General features: G+C 35.5%; 1 long non-coding RNA gene across 1 annotated transcript in view; it reads left to right on the forward strand.

Annotated features, from left to right (window-relative positions):
• LOC137232599 (uncharacterized) overlaps nt 1-12,194 on the forward strand; it is a 237,501-nt gene that overhangs the window by 26,083 nt on the left and 199,224 nt on the right. The window contains exon 2 of the long non-coding RNA XR_010947091.1: nt 728-785. This is a non-coding gene — a long non-coding RNA (uncharacterized lncRNA). The remainder of the gene's footprint in view (nt 1-727; nt 786-12,194) is intronic.

The raw sequence follows: 12,194 nt of genomic DNA on the forward strand, positions 1-12,194 counted from the left end.
AATACAGATGTATTTTTGTGTATGTGTATATATTTAATGGAAGGTTAAACAAAAAATACTGATTATTCTTTGGGAGAGGACACGGTATGAAGGAGACAGAAGCTAGATTTCTCTGAACATAATTTGATTTATAGATTTGACTTGGTAACAATGTAAGTTTTATATTGTTATAAACAAAATGAAATTTAAAATAATACTAAAAACCAGAAACAAAATAAATGAATCTAAATGTATGAAATTGGTAGCACAACCACAAAGAAGGGTGTTATGTCAATTAAATTTATATTATAGTTAAGTAAACCAAAGTTGACTGTATATCCCCATGGATTATATACAAAGGACCAAAGGAAAAAGCAAAAAAAGACAAAATAATCTTATACTGTTTTTGGTAATCATATTGTTGGTGGTAATGTAGGTGCTATTTTGAGACTGGAGAGTATTGTGGGATAATGTAAATGGGATATAATATAATAATTGGATGTTGAGAGCTGGACTGTTTTATATAGGAGAAAGGAGATACAGATAATAAGATTGATGAAGTTAATAAAAGTCCTGTGGTTCTGAATTTGAAATATCAGTATAAACACATGATTTATTATATCATTTTTTTAAAAAGTATTTTGTAACTCTTTCCTCTAAAATGATCTGCAAAACAATGATGATCCCAAATCAATGAATACCTTTAGTGTACTGATTGTGGTCTCTATATCTCAATTCCCATTTAAAGGAACCAGAACTTGATGAAGAAATGCAGATTCCAGAATCTTGGACAGAAAATTTACAAGGTAATCCTGAAGTATCTTTTTATACAATAAAGTAAGGTAATTATCAAAGACAACTAGTGTTGTTCCAAAAGGATAAAGGAACCATCTTGAATAGATTCTTTTTGGACGAAATATGGAATATTTTTAATGTCATTAGGAAAAGAATCGCAGTGATTTGAAACACATCAAATTGGTTTAAATCCGTGAATTCATAATGATAGCAAAGAAATCATTGGTCACTTTTGGACAATTCTAGGTTATCAGCTCATTGTTCTGGAAAAAATAGCTGTTAAAGAGAAAGTGTTGTATCAAGCATTTATTCTTATTTTCTGATTCAAAATGTATCCCTGAGTAACCAAATATTTGGTGAGGGGAAATGTGTATTTATTAGTATTCCAGCTAATACATGAAGATGGAATAAGTAGAGTGTCACTATTTTGCAATCCTAATAAGTTAATGGGTCTCAGTAATGATCTTCATTGGTTTTTGGAAGTACATTACATTGCTTATGAGATATCCTTGCCAAGAAACCAAAAAGCCTCTAGATCTAGCAACCAATTTACAGGAGATGCTAGAAGGAGAGGAACATGCTGAATTATACCTTGGGGATGCAATCAGCAAGATCCATACTGTGGGATAACCCACAGGGGAATAAAAAACACTTCTTGAACAAATCAATTGAAAAAAGAAAAGAGATAAGAGAAGGCACATATCAACCAATTACAATATATTGACCTTATTTGGATTCTGATTGTAGCATAAGAACTATAAGGAAAAGTGGCGAGGAAAACAAGAACAGACAGAAAGAGAAAAAGAGACAGACACTTGTAGAAATTTGATACTTGTAGAGATTTGAACATTGCCTGGATATTTCATAATATTAGGAATTATTATAGACTAGAAGCAAGATACTCTAGTAGCAATAAGCACATCAAGTACCTGTGTTTTCTAAGTATCATTCTCTACTCAAGAACTGGCTGATTCCAGGTCTGGTTCAGGGAAAGTACAAAAAGTCTAGTGCTAAAAACACGGAAGTGTTCAAAGACTAATGGTGATATTTCAGAAAGAAACAGAAGCTTATGGGAAGGTTCTTCCATTGTCCAAATTTGGAATAACTTGGGCATCAAAAATGATGAAAGTAATGGATTACAGAACATTAAATAGAAGAAATTTCTGAGTCCACGATGTACTTAAAAAGAGATAAATATAAATAGAGAAAGGGAAAATTGAGAGAAACCTCTCTTTTTGGGATGAGAGGAGGCAAAAAATATGAATTAATAAAAGTAGAAGGAATTGTAGAATTAGGAAATTCTTCTTTTGAAACTGTCTATGTAATACTTGAGTTAGGCAAAGATCATTAATAGATGCTATGACTATTGGATCAAAGGTTGCTGGGGAATAGAATATTCATGTAATAGTATGGTATCTTCTCGCAGATCAATTTCTAATAACAAAAGAAAAAGTGTACCTTCAGCAAGTGATCAGATTTATTATTTCCAGTACAGGTACTGCTACCAGTGACAATAATATTGCAACCTGGTATCATGCAGTAAGAAGTGCATGTCACTTATCCAGTGCTCTTGGGGAAAAAAAAAGTTTCAACTTGAATCTAGTATTGAGAAAATAATCAGACATCTCCATAATATGAGGTAGTCAATAGGACAACTGTCCTGGACTCTTCATAAAAAAATCAATGTCATGAAAAAAAAGAAAATAAAAAAAGATGCTCTAAGTTAAAAGAGACTAAAGAGGCATAAGAACCAAATGCGATGTGTAAAACTTGATTTGGCTTTTGGATGTGGGAAAAAGTAATATGGAAGACATTTCAGAAGCTTCTGGAATATTTAAATAAGGACAATATTTTAGATGACATTATTGAATTATTATCAAATTTCAAAATATGATATTAGTATTTTGGTCATGTAGGAGAATATCTGTACTCTTAGGAGATTCTGGCTGCAGTATCTAGGGGTGAAGTGTTGCAGTGTTGGCAACTTACTTTCAAGTGGTTCATAAAACATACACATATATGTGTATATATGTATGGAGACAGATAAAACATGTGGCAAAATATTAAAATTGGTGAAACTTGGTGTAGGTATACAGGTGTTTACAGTACCGTGGATTTGTTTTTTTTTCCTATAAATTTGAACACTTTTCTAATAAAAAATTGGAAAAATTAAAACCAGAAATATTACTTTGTATATCTTAAGAATTTAATGTTTACTTAAAGCTTATTAATATAATTAAAAAATATTTAATGTAGGACCAAGTCCTTCTCTTTAGGCAAGAAATAGGCAGTTGGAGTTCTGAATCTATCTTCCATAAATCACACCATAATTATAAGGATGTGCATTTTCAGTTACTGTAAAACTAAGTAACATCACTTCCAATGAGGCAAAATTATTGTAAATTTATTTTTTTCCTCTAATATTTTACATTTTTAAAATATTTTACATTTTTACATATTTTTACGTATTTATTACACATTTTTACACATTTTTACATATTTATTATTTTACATTTCTCTCCTACAGTTCATTTTTATTTGAATCTTTCCAAATTATTCAGACTGGTTTTTATAGAAGAAGCAACTCTTTCTTCTCACATTTACATTTTATTAGTTTACATGATATGTAATTAAATGTAATTAAAACAATAGGTACAACAAATATTAGCAAGTTTGGGGACAAATACATTTAATGCTTGGTAAATACACAGCTCAACTAGTGGGGACTGAAAAAGTACATGGATGTCTAAAAGAGTAGCCTACCACTTGTAAGGTTTTATTATGCTGTCGTATTAGGTGGAATATTTCACAGTGACACTGTGGATAGTTGGTTAATCCAACAGATTGCTTGAGTGGAGATTGGTTAGAGAGGGTCTACTGTAGTCAAATGTTCACTAGCCTATGTTACAAACAGTATTCAATATTGTTCATACACAGTTAAGTTTTGTCCATAGTCATCCTCTGGTCAGATGAGTTTATGAATAATCTCTTCTGTCTCAATTACTGCCAAGGCCCTTCCCCTAGTTGAGTTAAGTAAAATGGCTTTAGACTTTGTTACAGTCACAAATGGGTACATTTAGGTCACTTTCCTTTCCTTTTATTCTATAACGCCCCCACCCCCAATAATTTGAAGCTGCTCCTTTAGGAATTATGTTGCTCAGGCACTGTTTCAGTATCTGCTGGGAGCATGGCATAGAATCTTAGAGCTGTTAGTCAGTAGTCCTGTTGATTGTTTCCGAGGCAACTCCAATGAATTTCTGACTCTGTTAAAGCAGTATTGTAAGTTTTATAGCTCCCACATTGGAATCCTCTCAGAGGTAGAGCTCACTGTGAAGGGAATGTTGCTTTTCCTACTTGACCATTCCTTCTAAGAGAAGTTTTTCCTGCTTTGTGAGCCCTGAGAATGCTGTCCCGAGGAAGACTCTTTCCTGTGGTGGTATGCCAGATGGCTGGGTTAGATTTCTGTCTCTGTTCACTGAACTTGCTGCTCTGCTCTCTGAGGAGACAAGGGCGAGAACACCGCTGAGGGAGAGGCTTTCAACGGATTTGTAGGAGCCAGCATTTCTCTTCTCTAGAGCATGTTGTGCTTAAATGCTACTCTTCCCTTGAGGGCACCCTTCAGGTTCTGGCTTTTTCAGGCAAAGCAAGAGATCCTAGTTATTTCACTTTCAATCAATTCTGAAGCCACAAAGACCAAAATTGTCTCTTCAGATCCACTCAGACACCAAAGAGAGGCGTGGAAAGGAAATTGCTGCACATCTAGCGGCAGCTGTATAACTCAAATCCATCTCTGGCTTTCATTTTCTATGTGGCAGTCAGGAATTGAAGCTAACACTCAAATTAGCAAAAATAAAATGTTTCAAAAAATACCTTGGAGAATAAAGTCGATTTTCCATTGAAAACCTCCTATAGTCACTGTGGCAGGCTTTCCTACACTATTCATTGACCAGTTCACCTCTTGTACAAGGGAGAATTATACTCTCTAAATCCTTAAAGTCAGATGTGGTCATGGGACTTGCCTTTGGCCAGTGAAATGTGGATGCATTTAATTTCCAAAGCTTGAATCTCCACTCCTCTCTTCTCCAGACTATTGCCAAGCACTTATTCATGTAACCTGTGAAGATGAACCATTCATATTCTCAATCTGATTACTTGTTCCTTTTATTAACTTCATCTGAATGTATTATCCATTTATACATGTACCTCAATTTACTTTTTAGAAAGAAAACAGGTATAAATGGAATTTTTAAATGCTTTATATGCCCAAAGGAAGTCCTAGTGAATTCTTTTGTGTATTGAATATATCAGTATGCGTATTTCAACGTTTTCACACATTGACTTGGTGTAAAGCAGAGCACGTCAGATAATCTTCTTTTCTTAGCTGTTGTGTAGCTTTGTTTACTATATGTTGGTTGTTCACTCATCAAACAAATGCTTATTGAGCATCTGTCACATTCAAAGTGCTGTGCCAAGTCCTGGGTGCACATGTTTAGATGTAGGAATAGCTGTACCTAAACATTGTGTGTGATTTCCTGCTCTCGACTCAATTGATTCCCCCTTAACCCAATTCATTTGTTGAAGCCCTAACCTCCAATGTGGCTGTATTTAGAGCTAAGGCTTTTGGGAGGTAATTTGAGTTAAATGAAGTCACAAGGATAGGGTCCTAACCTGATAGGATTGGTGGCTTTATAAAAAGAAGAAGAGACCTCTCTCTACCTCTCTCCACATGCACATACCAAGGAAAGTTAATACAATCACGCAGTGAGAAGGCAGCAAGACAAGAAGTCTGCAAGCTTGGAAGAGGGTGCTCATCAGAACCTAACCATGCTTGTACTCTGACCTTGATCTTCTAGCTTCCAGAACTGTGAGAAAATAAATTTCTGTTGTTTAGGTCAACTAGTTTATGGTGCTTTGTTATGGCAGCCTGAGCTAACTAATACATTTGTCAAGTCCAGGAATTCTATAAATAGAATACCTGTGAATCTTGTAAGAAATTAATCAAGGGCAACACAGTAATATAGAACTATGCTTTATATGACTGACCATAAACTTATGAAATTTGTAATCCTAAGAGGTATTAAAGGAAAATAGAATTATAACAAGTCTAAAGAAAAGACAGATAAATTCATGAATGTCTGATTCATAACAGTATGTTAAGGGAAACCAGAATTCCAACCTTTTAAAAATAAAATGGGGAAGAGCAACAACAAATCAACCAAAGTAATCAATTCATTTTTTCTTGAACAAGTGCTTAGGAGTGTCCTTAGACAATAATATCTCATATTATGGGTCAGAACTACCTGCGTCAGAATCACATTGGAGTGCTATTAGATGTCTCGTTTTCAGGACAGTGTCACAGTCATATTCAATTTTTCTGAGGGAATCTTCATTTCAAACAAGTTCTCTAAGTGATCCTTAGACACACTAAAGTCTGAGATCACCTATTTTAAGCATTGTGGGGCTGCATAAAAAATGTTAGTCTCTGTCCCTGCAATAAGACACCTACTGATGCATGAAATAAAGGCAAACCAGGGTGGAAAGTGAGCAAGGGCTCTACCTCATGATACAGAATATAGAAGTAGTATTTTTAGTAGAAGAAACCAACAAAGAATAGAAAGTAGCTACTAGGGATCTGTTCCCAGCACTCTGGGACCTGAGAGGGAGTAATAGACAGTGGACCAGAGGAGTTTGGAGTCAGGGAGGCCTCAGAAAAGAAGTGGCATGTGCCACCACTTGAAGAGTAAAAAAGGCTCTCTCCCTTCAACACTTCTTAGAAAAAGACAATAAAGGAATAAAACAAAGGTTTTCTTTCACAAGGACAGAGAGCACAGAGAGGAGATAGGAATGGATGAAAACTTTTTGGAGGACAGAATGCAATGAGGTGGTAGGACTGACTAGACTAGAAGTATGCTGATTCACCCTGAACACCCTCTGGAGGCTCAGCCCTTGGAGCACCACGGGTTGTAGAAGGTGAGGAAGAGGGATATGTAAAGATAAAAGGAAGGGACACATAAGTGGTTGGACCCTGGCCACCTGTGTTTCAGGAGCAATAGGGTTATTCTCTAGAGGATTTAAACTGGAGGAGACTTGAAGTGAGTGACATTAAGCAGAGTAGAGTGAAGCACCAGGGCAAGGACTGAAACAGGGATTATTAAGTGAGTCCACTTACCCAACAATGAGACTCTCAGCACCATCTCTCATCTCCACTCTAATCTCAGAAATCTGACAGCCAGATATATTCTCCCAGGCCCTCTATTTCTATCCTTAACTCTAAATAGCATTGATTTCTCAAATCTAAGAATTGATGCTAAAAAATATTGAAACAATACCTTCGAGATTTTAAGAGTATGTGCCCAGCTATTTAAGAGATTAATCAAGTAGGCTAAATGGTAGAATAAAGGTATTTTTTCAGATACATGAGTACTCAAAACACTGACCTTCTTAGGAGGCAACTAGAGGATGTATTTTAATCAAAATAAGGGAATAAACCAAGAATAGGAAGACATTGAGTCCAGGAAATGGGTTTGAATATAGGAGAATTGCAAAAGGAAATTCAGCATACAACTACACAACCAGGACAGAATTAGGTCTAGAGTACAGGTGAACATAGATTGGAAGAGGGGCTAAGAGAGAGGGGACTGAAGGAAAAATAAATGAATTTAGATGTTCAGAGGTTTTAAATCATGTGTGCATTCAATAATCTGTAAAGAGTCTGCTAGCAGTGCTCCGTCCTTCCATTTTCTTTTTACTTTGCTTGGCCCTGTATAAAATAAATGTTTTTATACTTATTTTTCATCTCTCTTTATGGTTTCAATTTTTGATGAATAAGTATACCTTTTTTAAGGAATGATATAGTCAAACATTATCAATGATTGAAGTAATTAGCACATAGTTTTAATATTACAATTTGAATCATTTCTCATGGACCTAACTAAAAAGTAAAAAAAAAAGCCACTAACATTTACCTACAGAAATCTAGGTGATTTCTTTATTACCGTTTATTTATAGATATTTTAGAAGTTTACTACGTTATTCTCCAGATAGTTCACTAACTTGGTAAATTGGAAAGACTGATTTTCCATTTTTAAGGAAAAAAACCCAGTAACCACCATTTACAGCAAAGAATTTGCATTAGGCAATGCCTGAAAATAATTTTGAAATGTATTTATTTTCATCTCAAATATGACTTCTTTCTAAAATGGTCAAAGTCTCATTTCTCAGCTGCAATTAAATGACTTTTTAGGATAATGTTTCATTTGGCTGTATTATGTTAATAATGAGCTAGATGATGTATATCTTTTCCATCTTTATGTACCCATGAATTATTCAGAAGTGTTCTCTTGCAAATGCACAGTAGAGGAATTCACTTCCTTTTTTTCCCAAAAGGGTCAGACATGCTTTAGTTTAGAAGGGAGAGAAAGAGAAAAAAGTAGAGTCTTTCCTTTCTTTTTAAATCTTTTAAAATGTATTGAAGTTAACAGTCGGAAATTATCTAAATATCCACTAAAGAGAAAATAAACTATAATACTTCTACCTGACAAAGTGATGCAGCTCTCAAAAGGTAATGGTTGGAAAGACAGCATAGGTATATGGAAAAATGTTTATATCAAAAAATGAGTAGAAAAAATCATATAAAAATGTATGCACATTATAATTTCAATTGAAAAAGTCATAGAAAAAAATTCCAAAAGAAAATACGATAAAATAGTAATGACAGTCATGTTACTATGATAGGAATATAGGTGATTTGTATCTTCTCTGTATTTTCCAAATTATTTTAACGTGATACTATCTTTTTAATGAGGGAAAGCAAAACAAATAAGCACACGCTTAACGAATGACTAGTGTTTGCTAGAAACTGGGCTGTATGCTGAAGATATAAAGATGAAAAGATATGCATAGCGATATATAAGATAAATCAGGTTTTCCCTGGTGATACTAAAATGTATACTGTAAAATTAACACAAATTTTACTGAGATCTGGTTAAGGAGAAATGTCATTAATTAAATACCTAGTAGGTGTTTTGCATATGTACCTTGTCCAGTCTACTCAACAATCACATGAAGAAGGTGATTCTATTTTACAGACAGGAAACTAAGTCTTAGAGAGGCTATACAACATGTCCAAAGTGGCACAGTTAATAAGAAATTGAGTTTGGTCTAATTAGAAGTCCATTCTCAGTCATTTAACAAGAATGTATTAAATGCCGACTATGTACCAGAAATTGTTCTAGATTAGGGATAATGAAATGAGGAAAACAAAGACCTTGCCCTCCTGGAGCTTACATACTAGTGTGAGAAGACATAACAACAACAAAATGAGAAATGGTATATTAGAATCTAAAAAGTGCTTTAGAGAAAAATAAAGCAGAGAAAGGGGGTAATGTTGTGAAGTAGGGGAGGAGGGATTGCAATTTTGAATAGGAGTGTCAGGGAAGGCCTGGCTGAGAAAGCAGTGGTTGAGCAGAGGCCTGAAGGAGTTGAGGGACTGATCCAACTCTGTAAGACAGCATTTAAGACAGGGGAATGGTAAGCATTAATGCCTTGAGATGAAAACGTGCCTAGAGAAACAGCAAGGAGACCAGTATGGCTAGAGCTCATGGAACAGTGGGGAGAGTGGAACAAAATGAAATAAAGGAAGACACTAGGGAACCAGAGACTTAGAGCTTTGTAAGTCAGGAAACCACTGGAGAGTTTTAAACAGAGGAGTCAACTTTATCTGACTTAGTTGTGAATGGATCATTCTGGCTTCCATGTGCAAAAAAGCCTGTAGGGAAACCCAGGTGGAGGCAGGAGACTGGTTAGGAGGCTACTGCAGTGAGAGATGATAGTCAGCTGTGCCAGGATAGGAGTGGAGCACTGTCAAGAGCTGTGAGGGCTTGAGATTTTATCCTGCTACTTACTGGTGAGCTATCAAGTTAGCTAGTTTCTTGCATGCTAGCAGGAAATATGAGCCTCAGGTTTGTTTCATCCCCCAATACCAACCTATAATAATATGAACACCTGTATGCCTTCACTAAGTTTCACAAATTTTAATATTTTTTGTCACATTTTAAAATCTCTCTCCATATTTATATACATACGTACACACATATGTGTATGTTTTATGAACCATTTGAAAACAAGTTGTAGACACTGTAATAGTTCAGCACTAGACCCACGGGGGATGCAGAATGGCCCAGGTGGACACTGTGCATACAGGTGGTTTGTGTCACAGCTGAGGGACTCCAAACTTAGGAAACCCCAATCTAATGGTCTGCGAGCAGATGTGCCTAACCTTTGCTCTCTTTTGCAACGTTACCTGTATGATCTTTATTATTCTGGGAGGCGAACAAACCTGTCCTCTGTTTCAGAGGTGACACTATCACTATCTTCCAAGGCTGTTTGCTACACAAATCTCCTTGAAAAGATAGTCCAGAACAAAAGCTATCAGTGTCTTCCCTTGTAAGATGGGCAGAAGAGTAAAAGATCCATGGAGAATTGTCTCTCAATAAGAATATAGTGTGAAGTGGCTAAATTCTGGAGGTGTTTTTCAGATAGAGCCCAGACCAGATATGGGATGAAAGAGAAAGAGAGTCCAGAATGATGCTATGGTTTTTGCCAGGCCCTGTACTTGGCGCTGGGGATAGGGTGGCAAATGAGACATTCTAAGCCTTGGCCACCATGGGGCTTACCTCCCTAATGGGAGACAGACCCAAAGTAGCTAAACATGCCCCATAAGTGAAATGATTAACTTACGTTATATATAGTTTCTAGGGAATTTAGTTGTTAAAAAAAAGTGTGGTTTTATTTAAACAAGATAAAATTACAACCCGGATAGAAAGGGAAGAGGTAGATTAGACCCCATCAGTGAAGGCAGGTGTGCTTGCTTATAGAGTTCATCCTTGTCATCCTTTTTTGAAAAGTAGAATTAACTTGAGTTTGTGTCTTTTTTGCGATAGACACACTTAGCATTTATTTTTATCAGTAACCCAGACATGCTTAATTTGCAGAGAAGACATTAAAATTTTAAAAGCGTCTATTTTAGGAACAAAATTATTTTACTCTACTTTCTTATAGACATATATCTGGAGGTTGACTGTAATGAGCTGTTGTCATAGGTGGAAAACCATCATTAATTTTATTTCTTAGCGGTTTGTTGTCTGTCTCTACCCACTAGAATAAAGGCTCAAAAAAAGGAGGTTTGCTTTGTTTGTGGACACAGTCTCAGCTCATAGAATAGTGTCTGGTATACAATAGGTGTTTAATAAGTAGCTCTTAAATGAATGAATGTATGATACATGTATGTATTATTTTGTATTTTGCTTATATAAATAGATTCCTTTCCCTAGTATTAATTTCATTTGCAGAAGTGTTAATGTCTGTTAACTTTCTATTAGTTTTTTGTACCATAACCATTCTTTAAGTATTGGACATTTAGATGTTCACAATGGTACAAAATACTGAAGTAATGTTTTTGTGTATATTGACTTTTTAATTTCTTTTGAATTATCTCAAGTATAAATTCAAAGGAATGGCTCAAAGGTATTAACATCATCATTACTTTCCCTCCATATTGTCTTTTCCAAAAGGGTAAGGATAGTTTTCAATGGATGAGCGCACCTGTTACACCTCAAACTCAAATCCATTAGCACTAGTTGTTACGTTTTTTTTTCTTAACCTCCCCGTCTTTGTAGGTGGAAATAGAGGATCAAGTATGCTTTTATTAGCTTTTATTTCATGTCTCCTGATGTTGTATATATTTCCATGTTTATTTATTATTTTTTCCCTGTGGTATGAGCTGTCTGTTCATATACTTTGCCCAGCAGAGCTGCTTGTTAAATTATCCAGTTCCTAAATTCTAGGCCGAATGATGACATTTAGGTTTTTAATGAAACCTTCTCCTTGGTAGTGGGGTTGTCTCAGATGGCAATTTCAGGTGATGTTCTCCTGGTGAGGCTGAGTGGCAGGAAGGTGAGAAAGGGACTCTTTTTTTTTTTTTTAAACATCTTTATTGGAATATAATTGCTTTACAATGGTGTGTTAGTTTCTGCCTTATAACAAAGTGAATCAGTTATACGTATACATATGTTCCCATATCTCTTCCCTCTTGCGTCTCCCTCCCTCCCACCCTCCCTATCCCACCCCTCTAGGTGGTCACAAAGCACTGAGCTGATCTCCCTGTGCTATGTGGCTGCTTCCCACTAGCTATCTATTTTACGTTTGGTAGTGTATATATGTCCATGCCACTCTCTCACTTCATCCCAGCTTACCCTTCCCCCTCCCCACAAGTCCATTCTCTAGTAGGTCTGTGTCTTTATTCCTGTCTTATGCCTAGGTTCTTCATGACATTTTTTTTTCTTAAATTCCATATATATGTGTTAGCATATGGTATTTGTTTTTCTCTTTCTGACTTACTTCACTCTGTATGACAGACTCTA

The sequence above is a fragment of the Pseudorca crassidens genome, chromosome 10 (genome assembly GCF_039906515.1).
Source record: "Pseudorca crassidens isolate mPseCra1 chromosome 10, mPseCra1.hap1, whole genome shotgun sequence".
In the NCBI taxonomy this organism is placed as follows: domain Eukaryota; kingdom Metazoa; phylum Chordata; class Mammalia; order Artiodactyla; family Delphinidae; genus Pseudorca; species Pseudorca crassidens.